At 36.0% G+C, this 22,095-nt stretch overlaps 1 pseudogene; it reads right to left on the bottom strand.

The window, feature by feature from the left end:
* Positions 1 to 11,845: 11,845 nt before the first annotated feature.
* On the bottom strand, positions 11,846 to 12,139 carry LOC115833299 (annotated as a pseudogene).
* Between the last annotated feature and the right edge of the window lie 9,956 nt (positions 12,140 to 22,095).

Genomic DNA, 22,095 nt, shown 5'->3' on the forward strand with positions numbered 1-22,095 from the left:
GCCAGTCTCAAAATATACGATATTGTCTGATTCCATTTCTGTAACGTTCTTGGAAAGGCAAGACTACGTGACAGAGACTACATCAGTGGTTTTTCTAGGTGTTAGAGGGGTGGGGAAGGTGTGACTCTAAAGTGATGGTGCTAAGAAGCACTGGGAGTGATGGAACTGTTTTCTATCCTGATTGTGGTCATCTTTACATGTATCTATACATGTGTTAAAATTCATAGAACTAAGTATCAAAAATAAGTCAATTTGTTGATTTGAACAAATTTGGGCAGAAAGAATTTCTTCACAGAAACAGTGTGTACAAAGAACTAGAAGTTAAAGGGACTGTCACATTTATGTGACTTAGTAATGCTTAATTTTGACTGACAGAGGCATAGAGCACAGGGATGTGGATGCAAAGAGAGGGAAAATGCTGGGATTTCAGTGGCTTTTTAATAATCATGGGATCAAGAGTGCAGAAAATTGATACTAAAATTGTGTCTGACAAATCTAATGACTGACAATAATAAATTAATATTCTCATCTCCCATGCTGATTTCCTTCAATAACTGAAAGCTGGTGTCTGTAATAGGACAACCTGTACTACGCCGCCACCACCACTACCACTGCAAACATCTACAAAGAGACTGGTACCCCTGCGCCCACCAGCATCCCAACTGATTCAATAAATGTGCACCTCACTGTGCTGCCACTGCTGCTGGCACATGTGAATGAGCATGGATACCACCACCACAGCCTGAAAAAGTGCTTTAGCAGGTGCCACCCATCAGAGTGTTGTGACCAGTAGTCCGAAAACACTTTGGTCCCTTTGATGCAGAAGGTTCATAACCTTGAGAGGTCAAATAACAAAGCCAGGTGCTCAAGAATAGAGAATAGAGAACCCAGAAATAATTCTGCACACCTAACCTAGACACAGCTAATCTTCCATAAAGTCACCCAAAACAAGCAGTGTGGAAAGGACACCCCATTCAATAAATGATGCGGGGATAACTGGCTAGCCATATGCAGAAGATTGAAACTAAACCTATTCCTTACGCTATATATAAAAATCAACTCAAGATGGATTAAAGCCTTATATGCAAAACCTAAAACTAAAATACCCTGGAAATAACATTCTGGACATGGCAAATATTTCACAATGAAGATGCCAAAGACAATTGAAACAAAAACAAAAATTGACAACTGGAACCTAATTAAACTAAAGACCTTCTGCACAGAATAAAAACCTATCAGCAGAGTAAACAGACAACTACAGTATGAGAAAAACATTTGCAAACTATGTCTCTGACAAAAGTCTAATATCCAGAATGTTAAGTCAATTTACAAGCAAAAAACAAGCAACCCCATTAAAAAGTGGGCAAAGGACATGAACAGATACTTTCCAAAAGAAGACAGTCATGCATCCAACAAGCATATAAAATAAAGCTCAACATCAGTGATCATTACAGAAATACAAATCAAAACGACAATGAGATATCATCTCACGCCAGCCATAATGGGTATTATTAAAAAGCCAATAAATAACAGGTGCTGGTGAGGTTCAGGAGAAAAGGTAACACTTATACACCGTTAGTGGAAATGTAAATTAGTCCACCCATTGTGGAAAGCAGTGTGGTTATTCCTCAAAGACCTCAAGACAGAAATACCATTCGACCCAGCAATCTCATTACTGAGTATATACCCAAAGGAATATAAATCATTTTATTATAAAGGCACATGCATATAAATGTTCTTTGCAGCACAATTCACAACAGCAAGCACATGGAATCAACCTAGGTGCCCATCAACAGTGGATTGCATAAAAAAAAATGTGGTACATATACACTATGGAATACTATGTAGCAAAAGAAAATAATGAGATTATGTCCTTTGCAGCAACGTGGATGGAGCTGGAGGCCTTATCTTAAGCAAATAAACACAGGAGAAGAAGACCAAATACTGCATGTTTTCACTAAAAAGTGGGAGCTAAACATTGAGTACATATGGACACAAAGAAGGCAACAACAGATACTGAGACCTAATTTAGAGTGGAAGGTGGGAAGAGGGTAAGGTAGAAAACTACCTATGGGGTACTATGCTGATTACCTGGATGATGAAATAATCTACACACCAAACCCCTGAAACATGCCATTTACCTGTATAACACCCCTGCACATATATCCCTGAACCTAAAGTGAAAGTGAAAATTAACATATGATGGCAGCTGTCATAGGAATTGCAATTGGTATTGTGCTCCCTACTCAATGAAAGTTGGGTTTATATTTTAGTTAGGATTAAGAAAAAAATGGTAATGTTGAGCCTGCCTAAAGAGCAAAAATTTTCTGATAGAATTAAATTACTAGTATTTTATTTCATTCTGTTCATTGATGAATGATTTACCTAAGGAAATGTGTTTTCTGCCTCTATCATCACAGAATATAGAGAATCACTCAATGTGTCCTCTTCATGGACTTATATTATCTCAATATTTTCTCATTCAGCCTGCCTCCCCAGGCATCTACTTAAACAATTTCCTTATTTCCTACTTAGGATTAATTTTATGGTATTACACATAGATTTGCATAAAATTTCAAAAAATAAATGATGATATAAATGTATTAGAATGAATTATTGTTAGATCATGAAAACTTCTTCTGCCTTGTAGTAATAAGGAACAATTGCATAGGATAGAAAAATAAAATAGGTCATTTTGCACATATTCTTTTGATATTTTAGGTAGGTATTGCACAAACCAAGGCCTTACCATCAGTTTATTTGGCTACATACTTCTTTCACATATAACATGCTTTAGTTATATTGAGCTATAGCTTAAGATTAAATGGTTAGAGTTCTATATAAGTTTATTTTTGATGTTATCATACCAATTTCTCAAAAATAAATATTTTTGGTGGTGTTTTGTATTGATTTCTATGTTAAATACCAGAGTATGTTGAAAATATTTGTATTATTTGGAGTACCTTCTGTCATTTTTCCATATATTAATAGAAATCAGTTTTTATTTGACATTTCTATTAAATCATTTCTGTACTACCAGTAAATACATATTCCCATTTCTTGATTATCGTGTATAACGTACAATTTAACAAGGTATAATATGACATATAAATAAATACAAAAAACAATCCCTACATTTTAATAGCTTACAGTCTAATTAAGGAGACAAGGCAGGCATGTCTGTGTGCACATGTATAAACCTACATGAAGATCAATAGCAAAACAAAGATATATCGTGGCAAAGCACAGATCTCACAGTTCGAAGACTAAAATTTAATATTTGGCTCTGCCTCTTGTGTAACTATGAATAAGTTACTTAACTCTATCAAGTGTCTGGTTGTTTTATCCTTAATATAGCAGTAATAATGCACAGTGATATTGTTATTATTGATATTTAGTGAATTGTTCAAAGAATAGGCAACAGATGTTTGGGGAAGCTGGCTGAGTGGGAAAATATTGAGGAAATATAGGTCCATGAACAGGACTTTCCACTCCATTCTCATAAAGTGATTCTCTTGATTCTGAGATGATAGTGGCAGTAAACACATTTATTTGCTTAGGCCCATCATTTGTGACAAAGCAGACAGAGAAATTATATGGAATAATGTGTATGAAAACATAAAGGGTCTCATACCCAAACAGATGTAGTCCTTTTATTCTATTCAAATAGAACATCAGGACAATGACTGCAACCATTTAATGGACCTTCAGTTCAGATATTGTTTTATAGTACTTGAAGTTACCATGCTATTCTGGAAAGATTATAGGTGTTGATGTCAGATCTATTGGATTTTGAATCATTACTTGAATAATGGATGATTGTATAACACAGTGTACGTGACAATCTGATTCTTAATTTTATCATTTTCAATGAGGATATCATTATACATTTACCTCAGAGAGGCATTGTGAGGATTAAAATATTATTTAAAACATGTGATGTGGAACATATTTTTATTAAAGTGCACTCTCTTCTCAGGACTTCACAAGGACCACAGAAGTCTCAGTTGAGAAGTGTGAAATCCAACCTTTGAAATAGATTACGAAACATTAATAAGTTTATCTGTGTATGTTAGAGTGTGTGTGCAATTATAAATTGTTTTATAGCAAACCACAAGAACACAAAGGCATAACTAAGATGCCCTTTTGTTGTCAGCCAACAATACCTACTCATTAGCAAAGAGAGGGTATGGGTAGAGTGGTGCTTGTCCTTATCCAAATCTTATTGTTCCATTATACTGGCAGCTACTGTGGCAGACAGGCCGATGAGGAAAGAGAAAGTCACCAGTGAAAAGGAGCCATTTGATGGTCCTTCTTGTCCTCTCCTAAGTCAGGGTGTTTCCTGCAATCTGTTTTCGAGAATATTTGAAGGTCAGTGGCCTGTTGTAATTCTGATTTATTATTTTGTCATTTTGAGCAAAACTCCAATAATTTTGTCATTGTTTTTCTGTGTATCCTTCCTTCCACTATTTGGAGATTATAAATGTTTTTCTTGTAAGAAAACGGACCAAATACCAATGACTCGGGTTATACTGCATTTGTTATGCAAGCTTTTTGGCAGGCACCTGCCTGTGAAAGAGAAAGAGCCAAGCACCACTTTATTGGACTTACTAATTTTAGGGTTGCCATGGCTTTAATTTGATTGTTATCTATTGAGCATTCAAACTGTGTTAGGCAGCATAAAGAACACATAGAAAGCATTATGTGGATATTAAGGATGTTATGCCCTAAAAAAGGAAGTCTATTAACTCACAGAATGTATCCAATTCTGTAATTACTTGCAAAATCTTGATTGGGGAATTCATTTAGCTAGCTTTATATTTAGAAGGTATTTTTTATGTCTTTCTAGCTTAAAATTGTATTGCTCCAAATAGCATTTCAAAACACTGTAGTGTGCTGATGTTCACATATATGAAGTTATTGCTCCTCTCTTATAACTTAATCAACAAATATCTCATGAAGTGCAGAATACTTGGCAGATACAAAAGACCCTCAGTAAACTAAGTCCTCAGAGAATAAAGCTATATTCATTCTGGATTAGTGTTGGAAAAGTTATTAGGTAAGGATAATGAACACCATAAGAATAATGAGGCTCAGTGGGGAGTTGAAGGAGGAGGGGTAAATTTGAGGTTGTCAGAAGAAACAATTCAGGGTTATACTGCAGCTTGATATAGAGGAATATGAAAGATTGCCCAGTTCTGCTCTACCAATCTCAACTGAGCACCAAGAATGTCTTAGGTCCCCTCCAAAGCACTGTAGATATAACAGTGAAGACAGATGTGCTCTTTCTGTTTTGAGAAATTCACAGTCTAGCTGCACAGATAGACAGGGAAATGTAATTATTCCTTTGTTCAACAAATATTTATTGAGTTCTCTTTTCAGACACTGTTCCTGGGGATGGAAAGACAGTGAATAAAAGATACAAAAATTTCTGCCCTCATGACCACATTATAAATTAGACAGACTAATACAAAGGAGTATGTGTGTGTAGATATATCATCTATATTTGTGTCTATATCTAAGTAGATATAATTTTATATGTAATATAAAGAAGAGGAAGGGTGTGTGCTGCTTCTATAGGAAGGTAGAGGAAGGCCTCAGTAGTAAGGTGACAGTGCAGCATTTCATCTGCAGACATACTTACTCTATGCAAACATGAAAAAGTAAGCAATGTAGATATGGGTGTGAGGTGAAACAGCATTCAAAACAGATGGATTAGAAAATTTAACTACTTTAAAGAACATAGGCATTTTGTCTGTTGCAGATATAGCAAAATGTCAGTAGGGCTGGAGGGAGCTGATAGGAAGATAACATACGGCATGTCCCATATCTTATTTATTTTTGCATTCTCAATGCCTACCACTAATGAATGATTCCATGGAAGGATTGACAAAGTAAGAAGTGGACAAAAGAGAAATTGATTCTGAAGTTTGGGGCAATGGAGAGTGAATAAATACTATAGAAATATATAGATTCTATACCTAGGAAACCATAAATACACCAGCAAAAGGCTCCTGGAACTGATAAACCACTTCAGTAAAGTTTCAGGATACGAAATCAATGTATAAAAATCAGTAGCATTTCTATACATCTATAATGTTTAAGCTAAGGGCCACATCAAAAATGCAATCCCATTTACAATAGCCATAAAAATTGCATATGAATACATCTAACCAAGGGGGAGAATGATCTCCACAAGAACTACAAACACTGCTCAAAGAAATCACAGATTACACAAACAAATAAAAAAAATTCCATGCTCATAGATTGGAAGAATCAATATAGTTAAAATGGCCATGCTGCCCAAAGAAAGCTACCAATTCAATACTATTCCTATCAAACTACCAACGTCATTATTTGCAGAACTAGAAAAACTGCTTGAAAATTCATATAGGACAGAAAAACAGCCTGAATAGCTAAAGCAATCCTAAGCAAATAGGACAAAGCCTGAGGCAATTCATTACCCGACTTCAAACTATACTATAAGACTACTATAACCAAAACATCATACTACTGGTATAAAAACAGAGAAGAACAGACAAAAATAGACCAATGGAACAGAATAGAGAACCCAGAAATCAAGCTGCCATTAGACATTTTATCTTCAACAAAGTCAACAAAAATAAGGATAGGGAAAGGACAGTTTTTTTTAATAAACGTTGCTGGGATAGTTGGCTAGCCATATTCGGAAGAATAAAACTGAACCCCTACCAATCACCATATAAAAAAATTAACTCAAGGTGGATTAAAGATTTAAATGTACGACCTCAAACTATAAGAACCCCAGAAGAAAACGTAGGAAACACCATTCTGGACATTGGCTTTGGGAAAGAATTTATGACTAAGTCCTCAAAGGCAATTGCAACAAAATAATAAACTGACAAGTGGAAATTAATTAAAGTAAAGGGCTTCTGTACAGCAAAAGAAGCTAGCAACAGAGTAAGCTGACATCCTACAGAATGGGAGAAAATATTCACAAACTATGCATCTAACAAAGGCCTAATACCCAGAATCTATGAGGAACAACTCAACAAACAAGAAACAAAGAGCCCCATTAAAAAACGAGCAAAGGACATGACAGACACTCCTCGAAAAAGACATACAAACACCCAATAAACATATGAAAAAATGTTCCACACCACCAATCACCAGAGAAATGCAAATCAAAATGTCAATAAGATATCACCTTACACTAGTCAGAATGGCTATTATTTAAAAGTCAAACAATCATAGATGCTGTGGAGGCTGTGGAGAAAGGGAATGCTTATACAACATTTGTGGGAACGTAAATGAATTCAGCCACGATAGAAAATAATTTAGAGATTTCTCAAAGAACATGGAACTATCACTTGACCCAGGAATCTTACTACTGGGTATATATCCAAAAGAAAATACATCATTCTACCAAAAAGACACATGCACTCACATGTTCATTGTAGCACTATTCACCATTACAAAGACATGGAATCAACTTAGGTGCCGAAAAATGGTGGATTGCATAAAGAAAATGTGGCACAAATACACCATGGATTACTACGCAGCCATAAAAAATAATAAAATCATGTCCTTTGCAGCAACAATGATGCAGCTGGAGGCCATTATCACAAGTGAATTAACACAAAAACAGAAAACCGAATACTTCATGCTCTCACTTATAAGTGGGAGCTAAACATTGGGTACTCATGGACATAAAGATGGGAACAATAGACACTGGGGACTACTAGAGGTAGGAGGGAGGATGGGGACAAGGGTTGAAAAACCAACTGTTAGTTACTATGCTCAGTACTTGGGTGACAGAAAAATCTGCATCCCAAACCTCACCATCACCTAATATGCCCAGGAAAGAAACCTGCACGTATATACTCTGAATTTAAATAGAAACCCTAAGAATAAACCAAAAGTAAGCTAAGAGAGTTGTGCACAAATGTGCTCTGTTTGGTATTATATTGAGAGGCTATGGGGATTGGGAACTGCTTCTTAGAGGAGAAAACCTTTGAAAACCCTGAAAACATGTAGATGTGCTTTAGGCTTCTTATCTGCCATCTAGCTACTGTGTGTTACCTCATTTTGTCATGTCTAAAATGGGACTAACATTAAAAATCTTGTCTAGCATGGTCTTCTTTTAAATTTCTTACTGTAAATGACAATTTATAATTGCATCTATTTATGGGGTACAAAGTGATGTTTTGCTTTATGAATAGAATGTGAAATAATTAAATTAACTAGTTAACATATCCATCATCTGAAATAGTTAACATATTTATGTAGTGGGAACATTTGAAATTTACTATTTTATCAATTTAAAAATGTACAATCCTCTATTATTAACTATATTTACCATCCTGTGCAATAGATCTCAAAAACATATTTCTCCAGCGTGAGATTTTGTACTCTTTGGCCATTGTCTTCCCTTTCCCCTCATGCTCCAGCCTCTATAACAACCATTCTACTCTCTACTTCTGTAAGTTCAATTATTTTAGATTTTACAATTAAGTGAGAACAGGTAGTATTTGTCTTTTTGTGCCTGGCTTATTTCACTTAGCATAATGTTCTCCAGGTTTATTCATGTTGTCACAAATGACAGATTTTTCTTATTTTAAAGGCTAAATAATATTCAAATGTCTATATATTCCACATAATCTTTATCCATTAGCCTGTAGATGGACACTTAGGTTGATTCCATAATTTGACTACTGTGAATAGTGCTGAAATGAACATGGTTGTGTAGATATCACCTCAAGAAAATGTTTTCAAACCTTTTGGGCACATATTCAATACTCAAAAGTGAGATTGCTGGATTATATGGTACTCCTATTTTTACTTTTTTGAGGAATCTCCATGAATTTTTCCAGAAAAGCTGTCCAAATTTATATCCCCCATTAAAAGTGTACAAGGGTTTCTTTTCTCCACATTCTGGCCAACACTTTTTATCTTTCAACTTTTTGATAATATCCATTCTGGTAGACATGAGGTGAAGGCTCATTGTGGTTTTAATGTGATTTTTAAATGATTAGCAATATTGAGCATTTTGCTTATATCTGTTGGCCATTTGTATGTCCCCTTTAGAGAAATGTCTATTCAGGTCCCTTGCTCATTTTTAAATTGGGTATTTTGTTTACTTGCTATTGAGCTGTTTGAATTCCCTGTATATTTTGAATATTAACCCTTTATCAGGTATATAGCTTCCATGTATTTCCTCCCTACCTGTAAGTATGTTGTCTCTGCACACTGTTATTTGCTTCATTTAGGTTTGATGTAATCCCAATTGCCTATTTTTGCTTTTCTTGCCTTTACTTTTGGGGTCAAATCAAAAAGACCTTTGCCTAGACAAATATGTATTATTCCCCCTATACATTTTTCAAGTAGTTTTATAGTTTCTGGTGTTATGTTTAAGTCCTAAATCCATTTTGAGTTGATTTTTGTATATGGTGTTGAATACAAACCTAATTTCATTCTTCTGCATATGAATATCTCATTTTCCCAGTGCCACTTATGGAACAGACTGTTCTTTTTGCATTGCGTATTCTTGGCACCTTTACTGAAAATCAGTTGAATGTACACGCATGGGTTCACTTCTGTTACATTGGTTGACGTGCCTATTTTTTTTTCTTTTGCCAGTACCATGTTGTTTTTATTACTATAGCTTTTTAGTGTAGTTTGAAATCAGGTAATGTGATACCTTCAGCTTTTTGCTTTTGCTTATAGATGCTTTAGATATTTGATTTTTGTGTTCCATATAAATTTTAGGATTGTTTTTCTATGAAAAATCACATTGTATTTTTGTCTTTATTTCAAGTTTTAGCAGTACAAGTGGATTTTGGTTACATGGATAAGTTCTTTAGTGGTGGTTTCTCACATTTCAGTGCACTCATCACCCGAGCAGTGTACACTATATCCAATATGTAGTCTTTTATCCCTTACCCCCTCCCACCCTTCCCCACAAGTCCCCAAATTCCATTATATTTATTGTTCTTATGTCTTTGCATTCTCTTAGCTTAGCTCTCACTTATGAGTGAGAACATATGATATTTGGTTGTCCATTCCTGAGTTATTTCACTCAGAATAATGGCCTCCAGCTCCATCCAAGTTGGTGCAAAGGCCATAATTTCATTCCTTTTATGGCTGAGTAGTATTTCATTGTGTATATGTACCACATTTTCTTTATCCACTCATTGGTTGATGGTCATTTAGGTTGGCTCCATATTTTTGCATTTGGGAATTGGGCTGCCGTAAACATGAATGTGCATGTGTCTTTTTCATGTGATGACTTCTTTACCTTTGGGTAGATACCAAGTGGTGGGATTGCTGGATCAAATGGTAGTTCCACTTTCGGTTCTTTAAGAAACGTCCATACTACTTTCCATAGTGGTTGCATTAGTTTACATTCTCACCAGCAGTGTAAAAGTATTCCCTTTTCACTACATCCATTACAATGTCTATTATTTTTTGACTTTTTAATTATGGCCATTCTTGCAGGAGTAAGGTAGTATCTAATTGTGGTTTTAATTTGCATTTCCCTGATAATTAGTGTTGTTGAGCATTTTTTCTTATGTTTGTTTTCATATGTTTGTGTATCTTCTATTGAGAATGTTCTATTCATATCTTTTGCCCAATTTTTGATGGGATTATTGGTTCATTTCTAGCTAATTTGTTTGAGTTCCTTGTATATTCTGAATATTGGTCCTTTGTCAAATGTAAAGATTGTGAAGATTTTCTCCCACTCTGAGGGTTGTCTGTTGTACTCTGTTAATTTATTATTATTATTATTATTATTATTATTTTGCTGTTCAAAGGCTTTTTAGTTTAATTAGGTCCCATTTATTTATTTTTATTTTTGTTGTATTTGCTTTTGGATTCTTGGTCATGAAATCTTTGCCTAAGCTAATGCCTACAAGGGTTTTTCTGATGTTATCTTCTCGCATTTTTATGGATTCAGGTCTTACATTTAAATCTTTAATCCATCTTGAGTTAATTTTGTATAAGGTGAGAAATGATGATCCAGCTTCAGTCTTCTACATGTGGCTTGCCAGTTTTCCCAGCATCATTTATTGAATACACTGTCCTTTCCCCACTTTATGTTTTTGTTTGCGTTGTTGAAGATCAGTTGGCTGTAAGTATTAGATTTTGCTTTATTTCTGGGTTCCCTATTCTATTTCACTGGTCTATGTGCCTGTTTTTATACCAGGACCATGCTGCTTTGGTAACTATAGATTTGTAGCATAGTTTGAAGTCAGGTAATGTGATGCCTCCAGATTTGTTCTTTTTGTTTAGTCTTGCTTTGGCTATGCAGGCTCTTTATTGATTCCCTATGAATTTTAGAATTTTTTTCTAGTTCTGTAAAGAATGTTGATGGTATTTTGATGGGCATTACATTGAAACTGTAGATTGTTTTGGGCAGTATGGTCATTTTTGCAATACTGATTCTAACCATCCACGAAAGTGGGATGTGTTTCCATTTTGTGTCATCTATGATTTCTTTCAGGAGTGTTTTTTTAGTTTTCCTTGTAAGATATTTCACTTCCTTAGTTAAGTATATTTCTAAGTATTTTATTATTTTTTTGCAGCTGTTGTAAAAGGGATTGAGTTCTTGATTTGATTATCAACTTGGTTGTTGGTGTATAACAGTGCTACTAATCTGTGTACATTGATTTTGTATCCTGAGACTTTACTGTATTTGTTTATCAGATATAGGAGCTTTTTGGATAAATCTTTGGGATTTGCTTTTTTTTACTTTATGAAATCTTACTAACATGTTTTAAGGGACAAACTCAAATGAGTAGGCTACAGTAAAAAACTCTTATTTTGGAGAGTTAAAAACCAACTAACCTACTTCCATATATTATCTTCAGTGATGCTTCTTATTTTTATTCTGGGACTCCAGGTAATATTCAGCCCCTACAACTACCACAAATGCAGCAAATCCTCATTTGAATGCTTTTAATAAGACACCAACAAAGGAAACATTGTTTGCAAAGCCACCCATGTATCTCCAAGCTTCATTGCAGCCCCATGGATACCTAAGCCCTTATGCAGCCAGCATCTGGACAGTTTCTAATGGTGTCCCTTCTATTTTCCATTGTTTATAATCTGAAAGTTCCATTTTACTTTCTTCATGTTCATGTCCATGTCCACGGTCCATGTCTGACAACAATCTGACCTCTCAGGACACTCAACTCAGGATTTTTCAGATATACATTCATATCATTGGCAAACAGTGACAGTTTGACTTCCGCTTTTCCAATTTAGATTTCCTTTATTTTTATCTCTTTTCTGATTGCTCTGGCTAAGACTTCTAGTACTATGTTGAATAGAAGTGATGAGCATGGGCATTCTTATGTTGCTCCAGTTCTCAGGGGGAATCCTTTTAACGTTTCCCCATTCAGAGTGATGTTGGCTGTGAGTTTATCATACATGGCTTTTATTACTTTGAAGTTTTTTTTTTTTTTTTTTTTTTTTTGAGATGGAGTCTCACTCTGTCGGTGCAGGCTGGAGTGCAGTGGTGCGATCTCAGCTTACTGCAACCTCTGCCTCCCAGGTTCAAGTGATTCTGGTGCCTCAGCCTCCCGAGTAGCTGGACTACAGGTGCGCGCCACCGTGCCCGGCTAAGTTTTCTTGGATTTTTAGTAGAGATAGGGTTTCACCATGTTAGCCACGCTATTCTCGAACTCCTAACCTCAGCTGATCCACTCACCTCGGCCTCCCAAAGTGCTGGGATTACAGGCGTGAGCCGCCACGCCCGGCAAAGTATGTCTCTTCTATGCCAATTTTCTTGAGGGTTTTTAACATGAGGGATGCTGGATTCTATCAAATACTTTCTCTGCATCTATTTAGAAGATCACATAATATTTTAAATTCTGTTTGTCACATTGCAATTTTCATACAGATTGTACTGCATCTGTAGATGGGGTAGTATAAACATTTTAACAATATTTCTTCTTCCACTCAATCAACATGGGATATCTTTCCATTTATTCATATCTTACTCAATTTCTTCCATCAGTGTGTTGTAGTTTTCAGTGTACAACCCTTTCACCACCTGGGTTCAATTCATTGCTATGGTTTTTTTTTTTTTTTTGTAGTGTGTGAATATGAAATTGTTCTCTTGATCTTTTTTGGATAGTTTATTGTTAAGCATACAGAAATGCCACTCATTTCTATGTATTCATTTTGTATTCTGCAGGATTATTGTATTTGTTTATTAGTTCTAACAGTTTTTTTGGTGGAGTCTGTAAAGTTTTCTATATATATAATTATATCATCAGCAAGCAGTGACAATTTCACTTCTTTCTTTCTTTTTTAAATGCCTTTTGTTTCTTTCTTTTGCCAAATTGCCCTGGAAAGGACGTCCAATACTATGATGAATGAAGTGACCAGAGTGAGCATTCTTGTCTTGTTTCAAATCTTAAAAGAAAGGCTTTCAAATTTCACTATTGAGCATAATATTACCTGTGGGCTTCTATGTGGTCTTTCTGTGTTTAGGTACATTTCTTCTACACCTAATTTGGTGAGCATTTGTAATAACGAAAATATGTTGAGTTTAGTCAAATGCTCTTTCTGCATCAAATGAGATGATCATATGAATTTGTCCTTCATTCTGTTAATGTGATGGATCACATGTACTGATCTGCAAATGTTGAACCAACTTTGCATGCCAGGGTTAAATCCCACTTGATAATGGTGGATGACCCTTTTAGTGTGTTGTTGAATTTGGTTTGCTATAATAGTATTTTGTTGAGAATTTTTGCATTTATATTCATCAAGGTTATTGACCTGTAATTTTTTTTCTTATACTGTCCTTGTTTGGCTTTGGTATCAGGGTAATGCTGACCTTGACAAAAAGAGTTTGTAAATATTTCCTCCTCTTTAAATTTTTAGAAGAGGTTCGAGAAGGATTGGTATTATTTCTTTTTTAGATGTTCGATATAACTCAGCAGTGAAGCCATCAGGTCTTGAGCTTTACTTTGATGGAAAACCTTTTATTACTGATTTAATATCTTTACTGGTTATTGGCCTATTCAAATTTTCTACTTTTTTATAATTCAGTTTTGGTAGGTTGTATATGTCTAAAATTTATCTATTTCTTCTAGGTTCTCAAATTTGTTGGCATAAAACTGTTCACAGTAATCTGTTACAATCTTTGTATTTCTGTGGTATCAGTTGTAACATCTCTTTCATTTCTGATTTTATTTGAGACATCTCTTTTTTTCTTAGGTAATCAAGATAAAAGTTTATCATTTTTGTTTATCTTTTCAAAAAATAACTTTTTTCTTTTGTTGATCTTTCATATTGTTTTTCCAGACTTTCTTTCATTTAATTCTGCTTTGATCTTTATTTCCTTCCTTTTGTTTTTTGTGTTTCTTCTCCTTCTGTAGCTCCTCTTATGTGATGTTTGGTCTCTTGATGATATTCCATAATTCCTGTAGGTTTTCCTTATTAGATTTTATTCTTTTGTCTTTTTGTTCCTTTGACTGGATACTTTCAAATGTTCTCTCTTCTAGTTCAGTGGTCCTTTCTACTGCTTGAGAGACACTGCTGTTGAAGCTTTCTATTGAAACTTTATAATTTTCTTTTGGAGGAGTCATGTTACTCTATTTTTTTTTAGTAATCTTTGTGTCCTTACATCGTTCTCTGCACATCTGAGGGGACAACACCTTTTCTGGACTTTATAGGTGTTCTTTGAAGGGACAGTCCTTCATTATTTAGTCTAGCCTGTGCTTCTGTTATGACCAGATGGTGACAACCTTGGACAGGTAGAGTTTCTTGTAAGTTCTATAGTTCGCTAAGCTGCTGCCGCTGTTCTGATTTTGAGTGGGGCTGCTTGTTGCGCTGTGCTATTGGTGAGAACACTGGCTGGGCTCTACTATCAGACAGAGCTGCTGGCTGGGTATAGTGATGACTTCTGTTGAGGCTGGTCACAACACGAATACTTTGGCTGGGTAATTTAACTACTTGGGCTCTGCAGTTGGGCAGGAATTCTGGCTAGACTTTGAGGTTAGGTAGAGTTGCTGCTCAGGAGAGGCAGCATGGGAAGCCATACTCCTTAGAAATGCACAGTTTCAGATTGCCTCCCATCAGGGTGGAGCAGTGGGGTGGGCTTTTGGTTGAGTTAAACAGTTGTTAGACGTTCCTGGTCAAGCAGTTATATTCTCTATACTTCTATGAAATGCACAGAAGTGAGAGTCCCCCTGCCTGGGCAGGGACACTGAATGAGCTTTTGGCTAAGTGAAGCCACTGCCTGACTTCCTGGGTCAAGCCGTCTAATCACTTTGCTTCTCTGAAATCTGTGAAGATGGGATTCTCCTCACTTGGGCAGGGTCATTGAGGTGGGATCTGAGGCTGGGCATGGAGACTAGCTATCTAGAAATTCAAGCTGGATTGAACTTTCCACCATGTTTTTGATGCAACCAGCTCATCTTTAAATATGTGCTATGAGGTTGGCTAGTATCTCTGATCTGGCACCACAGCTGACAGAAGCACAGAGGTACCACCAATAACTGCATGCTGTTCACTATGACCTCTGCCTCCTTTCTTTGTTTCTATCTAACATGCAGTGGTCTAGCCATAATGTTTCCCCTAGTATTCCCTATCCAGTAAGAACAGAGTGATCCTTGGAAGTGTCTCTTGTTCTCTTTCCCTTCTGTAGAAACCTTGGGACCAGGGAAATCCTCTTTGTGGTGTGTCAACTTGAGGGAGTGGGAGGGGTGACATGGTTGGAATAAGAGCATCCTTTTTACCCTCCAATTTAGATTTCATTCAGTTTTTCAACCACACCTATGTCTTAGGATTGTTTTCATGTAGAGGAGTTTTCAAAAGATGTTCTGGCCTGTGGGTAGTTGCTAGTTGAACTTTCTGTGGCAGCAATGGAGACAAAGATTTTTCTATTCTGCCATCTTGCTGATGTCATCCCCTAGCATGGCTCTCTTGAAATGTCACCCCACATTCTGGCAGTCTGAGTTTACATTAAAGGGGCATTATATAGCATTGTTAAGGTTTGCAGATAGCAACATTTCTGAATCAATCAGATTCATCCACTTCTCACCCTTATTCTTTGACCCAGGACCTCAATTTCCTTGGTCTACACTTCCCTATCTTCCTACTGTCTTCATGGCACTTGGATATATAATTTAGTTTGTTCTTGCTTGTGGCCTTGAGTTTCTCCTACCATTTGGAAAGTCCTCCTTGATTTGGTGTGTTTCCATAGAATACTTAGATTAATGAACCTTCCTAATCTCTAGCTTCTCTCTGTCTACCCACATAACTTTCTGGAGAGTCATAGATAGTATCTACCTCATAAATGTATTGTGAGATCCAAAGGTAATAATATATGTGTAAGTGCTTTAAAAAACTCTGATTTCTTTATACTTGTAATGAAATCTTTAGTTTTAAGGTCATGAGTTCCCAAACAAAAAGATTACAGCAAAAGCAGGGAACAGGAAAAAGAGTAGGTAGGTAGAAAGTTTATCTCTGTCAGTGGTAAGATAAATCAAAAGCATGAAATATAGTGGCCTTTGGAAGAGTCAGGGCAGCTAGGTTGGGTTGTCCTCATCAATCTGATAGAGAGCACTGCACAATTCATCTTCCTCTCTACCCCTCTATCTCAAACAATTTGTAGATCCCTCTTCCATTTTTCTCATGCCAGATTTTTTCTTCTTAATTTTTCCCCATGCTAGATTTTTTCCTACCCTTAGTTTAGGACGTTTTATCCCATTATTTCTCTCCTTATATTACTTTCCTGCTTCTTCTGCCTTATGGTTTTCTGGTGATTGCCCTTTGTCCTTAAAGTGGGTTTTGTTATGGTTTCTGGAGCAGCTGCTCTAGAAGCTTGTAGTACATGTCATACTAGGAGTCAACCTGACCACTTTGCCTGCTCGGAGAATATTCTTTTGCTATAGTAAAGAGATAAGAAAGAGAAGCTGAAAAGCATGGTGAAGAGAGTGATGCATAAGGAGTCAGGAAGTCTGGATTATACTGTGCATATGCTGGGTAAACTTCGGTAAGTCACTAGCCTCATGGAGGTCTCAGGTTTACCTATTTATACATAGAAGGTGCTAAACTAGATAATGTCTAAGAGGTCTGATGTGCTGGATTCTGAAAATGTCATCTTAACTTGCAAAACAGAGAATTATTTTTTGTGTGTGGGGATAGAGGCTAGTAGGACTTGAGCTAGTGATTGACCAATCGGAATAAATTGGCTCTCTTGTTTCCTAGCACATTGCATCATGTTTCTATTCTTAGAGTCTCTAATCAATGCCTGAAAATACAGACTTGAGACCCTGCTTCCCAAAATAACTTTCTACTATGTCAGCATATAGTGTCTGCACACTGAAAATAATTGACTGTATTATGATCTGCAAAACTCTGAATAAACTTTTTATTTCCAAAACATGCAGTTGGCAGGTTTCCTAGGATGTGATGAAAGGGGATACAGAGCTTCCAGGTTGCTTAGGAAAATGGCCCGGGAGTTTTACAGTCCACTAAGCTCCAGATTAATCAGAATCAAATATCATTGATTCTACCTTCAATTTTATCAAAGATTATGGGACCTTTTTCTCTAAAGCAAACCATTCTGTAGCCACTGCAATAAAAAATAATTTCCAGAGAATTTGGAATTGCTTTCAGCAAATTAGATTGTGAAATGAAAACAAGTACTTACTGACTTAATTTCTCTAACACATGCTTCATGAACACGTATTTTGAATGTTATAATAACTTGTGCAAGGGTATATGCAGCAATGACTTATAACTAGGGAGCCTGAGTCAAGGTCTAAGCTGGATGTTTGAATTTGTAGAACTGATTACGATAATATTTTATGCCCCTGAATTCTTTTCCCTTGCATAGCTAAATCAGAAATTTTGACATCTTTCCAAACCCCAAACTCTCAACCTCCCTGCATCTGTATCAAAACTCCTTTAAATTAACTCTCAAGCTCCCTGCATCTGTATTAAAACTCCTTTAAATTCTTCATGCTACTGTGAAAGTAGCACTTTATAACTATCTAAGACCAACCCCTCAAATGCGTTTTGGATTTCATATCCTCTCACCCTGTTGAAGAAATCACTTCTGCAACAAATGTTTCCTTCTCTCTTGTATATCAAACATTCCTCCCTTTCTACTATGTCATTTCCATCAGAAATAAAAATAGAAAAAGGACAATTTTAAAAAAAACTAAGTATCTTTTCTATTATTAGAAGCAAAAATAAAAAATGTATTTTACTCTATATCACCCTCCAGCTACAGCCGAATTTCACAGTTGCCTTTTACAAAAAAGCAATACTTTTCAAAGATGCCTTTTTATCTAAAATCTTTCAACTCCCGAAGGCCCACTCCATTCTTAATCAAACATTATTATTTTGGCTTCCAAGATGCCAATTTCATCTGTTTATTTCTTACATTACTGGGCGCATTGTTTCAGGCTTCTTTCATTGTCTACTTGCTTCTTCTCTGCATGATCTCTAAATACTAGAGTACCTGCAATCTGCCCTGGCCCTCTACCAACCTACCTTCTTACCTAACCAATCTCAATCTATTCCATAGCTCTACACATGCCCCAAGTGCAGATCTCTCTCTTCAGTTTTAGTCATATACGAAACTGCCTAATCAATATCTCTACCTGAATGTTCAGTAGGCATCTGTATTAGTCCGTTCTCATGCTGCTGATAAAGACTTACCAGAAACTGGGAAGAAAAAGAAGTTCAATTAGACTTACAGTTCCACATGGCTAGGAGGTCTCAGAATGATTGCAGGAGGTGAAAGGCACTTCTTACATGGCAGCGGCAAGGGAAAATGAGGGGGATGCAAAAGCAGAAACCCCTGATAAAATTATCAGATCTCATGAGACTTATTCACTAACACGAGAACAGTATGGGAGAACCTGCTCCCATAATTCCTATTAGCTCCCACTGGGTCCCTCCCACAACATGTGGGAATTATGGGAGTACAATTCAAAATGAGATTTGGGTGGGGACACAGAGCCAAACCTATCAGCATCTCGATCCTAAAATTTGTAAACAGGACTCTTAATCCATGCCTACCCATAGGCAACCTGGTCCTCCACAGACTTTTTCTTTACAGTATCATCCACCCATCTTCTCAGTTCAAATACCTAGTTGTATCCTCATCTCTTCTAACTCCCCCAATCCCCACATCCAATCTATCAGTAAATCCAGGAGGATCTACCTCAAAAATATTTCCTGAATTCAACCTCTTACTGTGTTCTATACTACAAACCTAGTTTCATTCACAATCATCTCTCTCCTGAACCCTTGCAATAGCTTCTGAATTGATCTACCTGCTTCTTCCCTTGCCCTTTTTTGGCGAATTTGCCACAAAGCAGACAGGATGATCCTTTCAGAAGTTAGTCAGATCATGTAATTCTCCTGCACAAAACACTCCTTTATGTTTTAATTACCCTTAGAATAAAATCTAGACTCCAAACCATGTCCTTCAATACGCTGTAGGATCTGGACCTCTGGCCACCACTTTTATCTCATCTTCCACTCCTTGTCTACTGTCCTTGGACGACATCATATTATTTTTCCTGAAACATGCTAAACTTGTTGCTATACTAAGACTTTTGCACTAGTTCCCTTTCATATTTGTCATCTATTTTTATCATTATTAAACCCAATGTGTGTGGAGGTAGAACTGTAATTTGCATGTGAGATTTGATGAGATCAATCTACAGACTTTGCAGCTGCAGTACAAAGGATGCACACAGTGAGACTTGGAAAGAAAATCAAATATATTAAACTGCCAATTCACTCAAAAATAATCCCCTAATATTCTTTTATGAAGGGAAGCTTGTTGAATTATATGTTACTCTTAGTTCTCTCTCATATAATTACTTTAGAATTTTGTACTGTAATTAAAAATATGATAAAATCCTAGTATTTAAAAAAATAATTTTCCTGCCACTATGACACTTAGATTGGTTTTTCTTCAGTAGAAATACTGTAATATAATGGACCTTTTGTGCAATCCTTGATTTCCTTAATTTAAAAAGAGAATATATGATGAAAAAAGTAATATTATAAGGAAGTAGAATATTCCTATAATTTTTAGAAATTTTCATTTTATAAAGCTTTTGGTTGAATATTTCTGGGTTAGGATTGATAGACATAAAACCTGATTTGATTGCTTTGCAAAATCCATTTACCAAGAATAACTTTTTTCATTATCAGAATGGATTAAATCTAGCTATTCATTCGGGATGACACAATTAGGCAAAGAATGAGCCTGTCTATGTGACTAAATTGGGAACACCACAATCAATGCATCCAGTGACCTTTCTTAATTCTTTTACCCTGAACAATAATCTGAATTGAATTTTAGAAAAAACTTATAATCTCGAGACCAGTTGTTTTTAAAGTGTCCTTTAAGAAAGCTACAGTATCAGTCAAGATTAGTTCCTCTAGCACTATGCTGCTGCAATATGCAATCAGTCAACTATCTTGTGATGAGATTTAGGCAGGAGAATTTGCAGGAGTATACTTAGGATCTGCAATGAAAATTGATTCATTAACATATGAGCCATACCTTATTGATTTTTGCTTAGGAAAAAATCATCAGTTTTAAAATCAGTTTACTTGAGTAGTCTAAATATAATTTTCTTTTCTGAATGAAGGAACATTTCCAAGAGTATTTATACATCTCCTGTCCTTTTAAATGTTCTTCACCTACTAAGACATATTATCTGTTACCCACCTAATTTTGTCATAGTGAAAACTGTTATTACAAAGAAACTTTTTTAAAACATATATTTATATGTGGATGAAGGCAAATGTGCACCCTCAGACATATTTTTTGAAATGTGTTTCTGGCTTTTGGAATTGGCATGGGTATTAAGAAAAACAGGCCTTTTCTACTGATTATCGTCAAGGTGTAGGCTTGGTAGGTTTAGATCCTGCTAACAGTGTGTTCCAATACTGGGAAGTTGTCATTGGAGTAAAAGGAACACAAACTCTGAAGAAGTTACATACATTTTTTCTGCAAGCAACTCTTGCAACAAGAATTTATGAAGTGATGCTGGTCTTGAGAGAGTAAGAAAGCAATGAAAATAAGTCAAATCGAGTGTGAACTTAAAGAAAAGCTGAAAGCATATCATGGGGTATCCAACTCAAAAAGTGTTATGGGAATAAGGAACATATTCTTGTCAATACAGATGTCTTTTAACCATATTTTGAAAACAACAGAATTTCAGTTACTTAAAATATACTTTGTTGCAATGTTTAGTTCTCTTATAATAAGATACTGCTACACACTTATTAAAATGGCTTTTTAAAATTTTACTTTAAGTTCCAGGATACATGTGCAGAACGTGTAGGTTTGTTAGATACGTATATATATGCCATTGTGGTTTGCTGCACCTATTGACTCATCCTGTAAGTTCCCTCCCCTCACCGCATACCCCCTAACAGACCCTGGTGTTTGTTGGTCCCCCTCCGTGTCCATTTCTTCTTCTTGCTCAACTCCCACAGATAAGTGAGAACATGCGACGTTTGGTTTTCTGTTCCCGTGTTAGTTTGCTGAGAATGATGGCTTCCAGCTTCATCCATGTTCCTGAAAAGGACATTATCTCATTCCTTTTTCTGGTTGCATAGTATTCCATTATGTATATGTACCACATTTTCTTTATCCAGTCTATCATTGACGGGCATTTGGGTTGGCTCTATGACTTTGTTATTGTAAGTAGTGCTGCAATAAACAAAAGTGTGTGCATGTGTCTTTATAGTAGGATGATTTATATTCCTTTGGGTATATACTCAGAAATGGGATTGCTGGGTCAAATGGTATTTCTGGTTCCAGATCCTTGAGGAATCACCATACTATCTTCCACAAAGGTTGAACTAATATGACATTTCCACCAACAGTGTAAAAGTGTTCCTATTTCTCCACAGCCTTGCCGGCATCTATTGTTTCTTGGCTTTTTAATAATCACCATTTTGACTGGTGTGAGATGTTATCTCATTGTGGTTTTGATTTGCATTTTTCTAATGATCAGTGATGTTGAGCTGTTTTTCATATGTTTGTAGGCTGAGTAAATGCGTTCTTTTGAGAAGTGTCTGTACACATCCTTTGCCCACTTTTTGATGGGG

The sequence above is a fragment of the Nomascus leucogenys genome, chromosome X (assembly GCF_006542625.1).
Source record: "Nomascus leucogenys isolate Asia chromosome X, Asia_NLE_v1, whole genome shotgun sequence".
NCBI lineage: Eukaryota > Metazoa > Chordata > Mammalia > Primates > Hylobatidae > Nomascus > Nomascus leucogenys.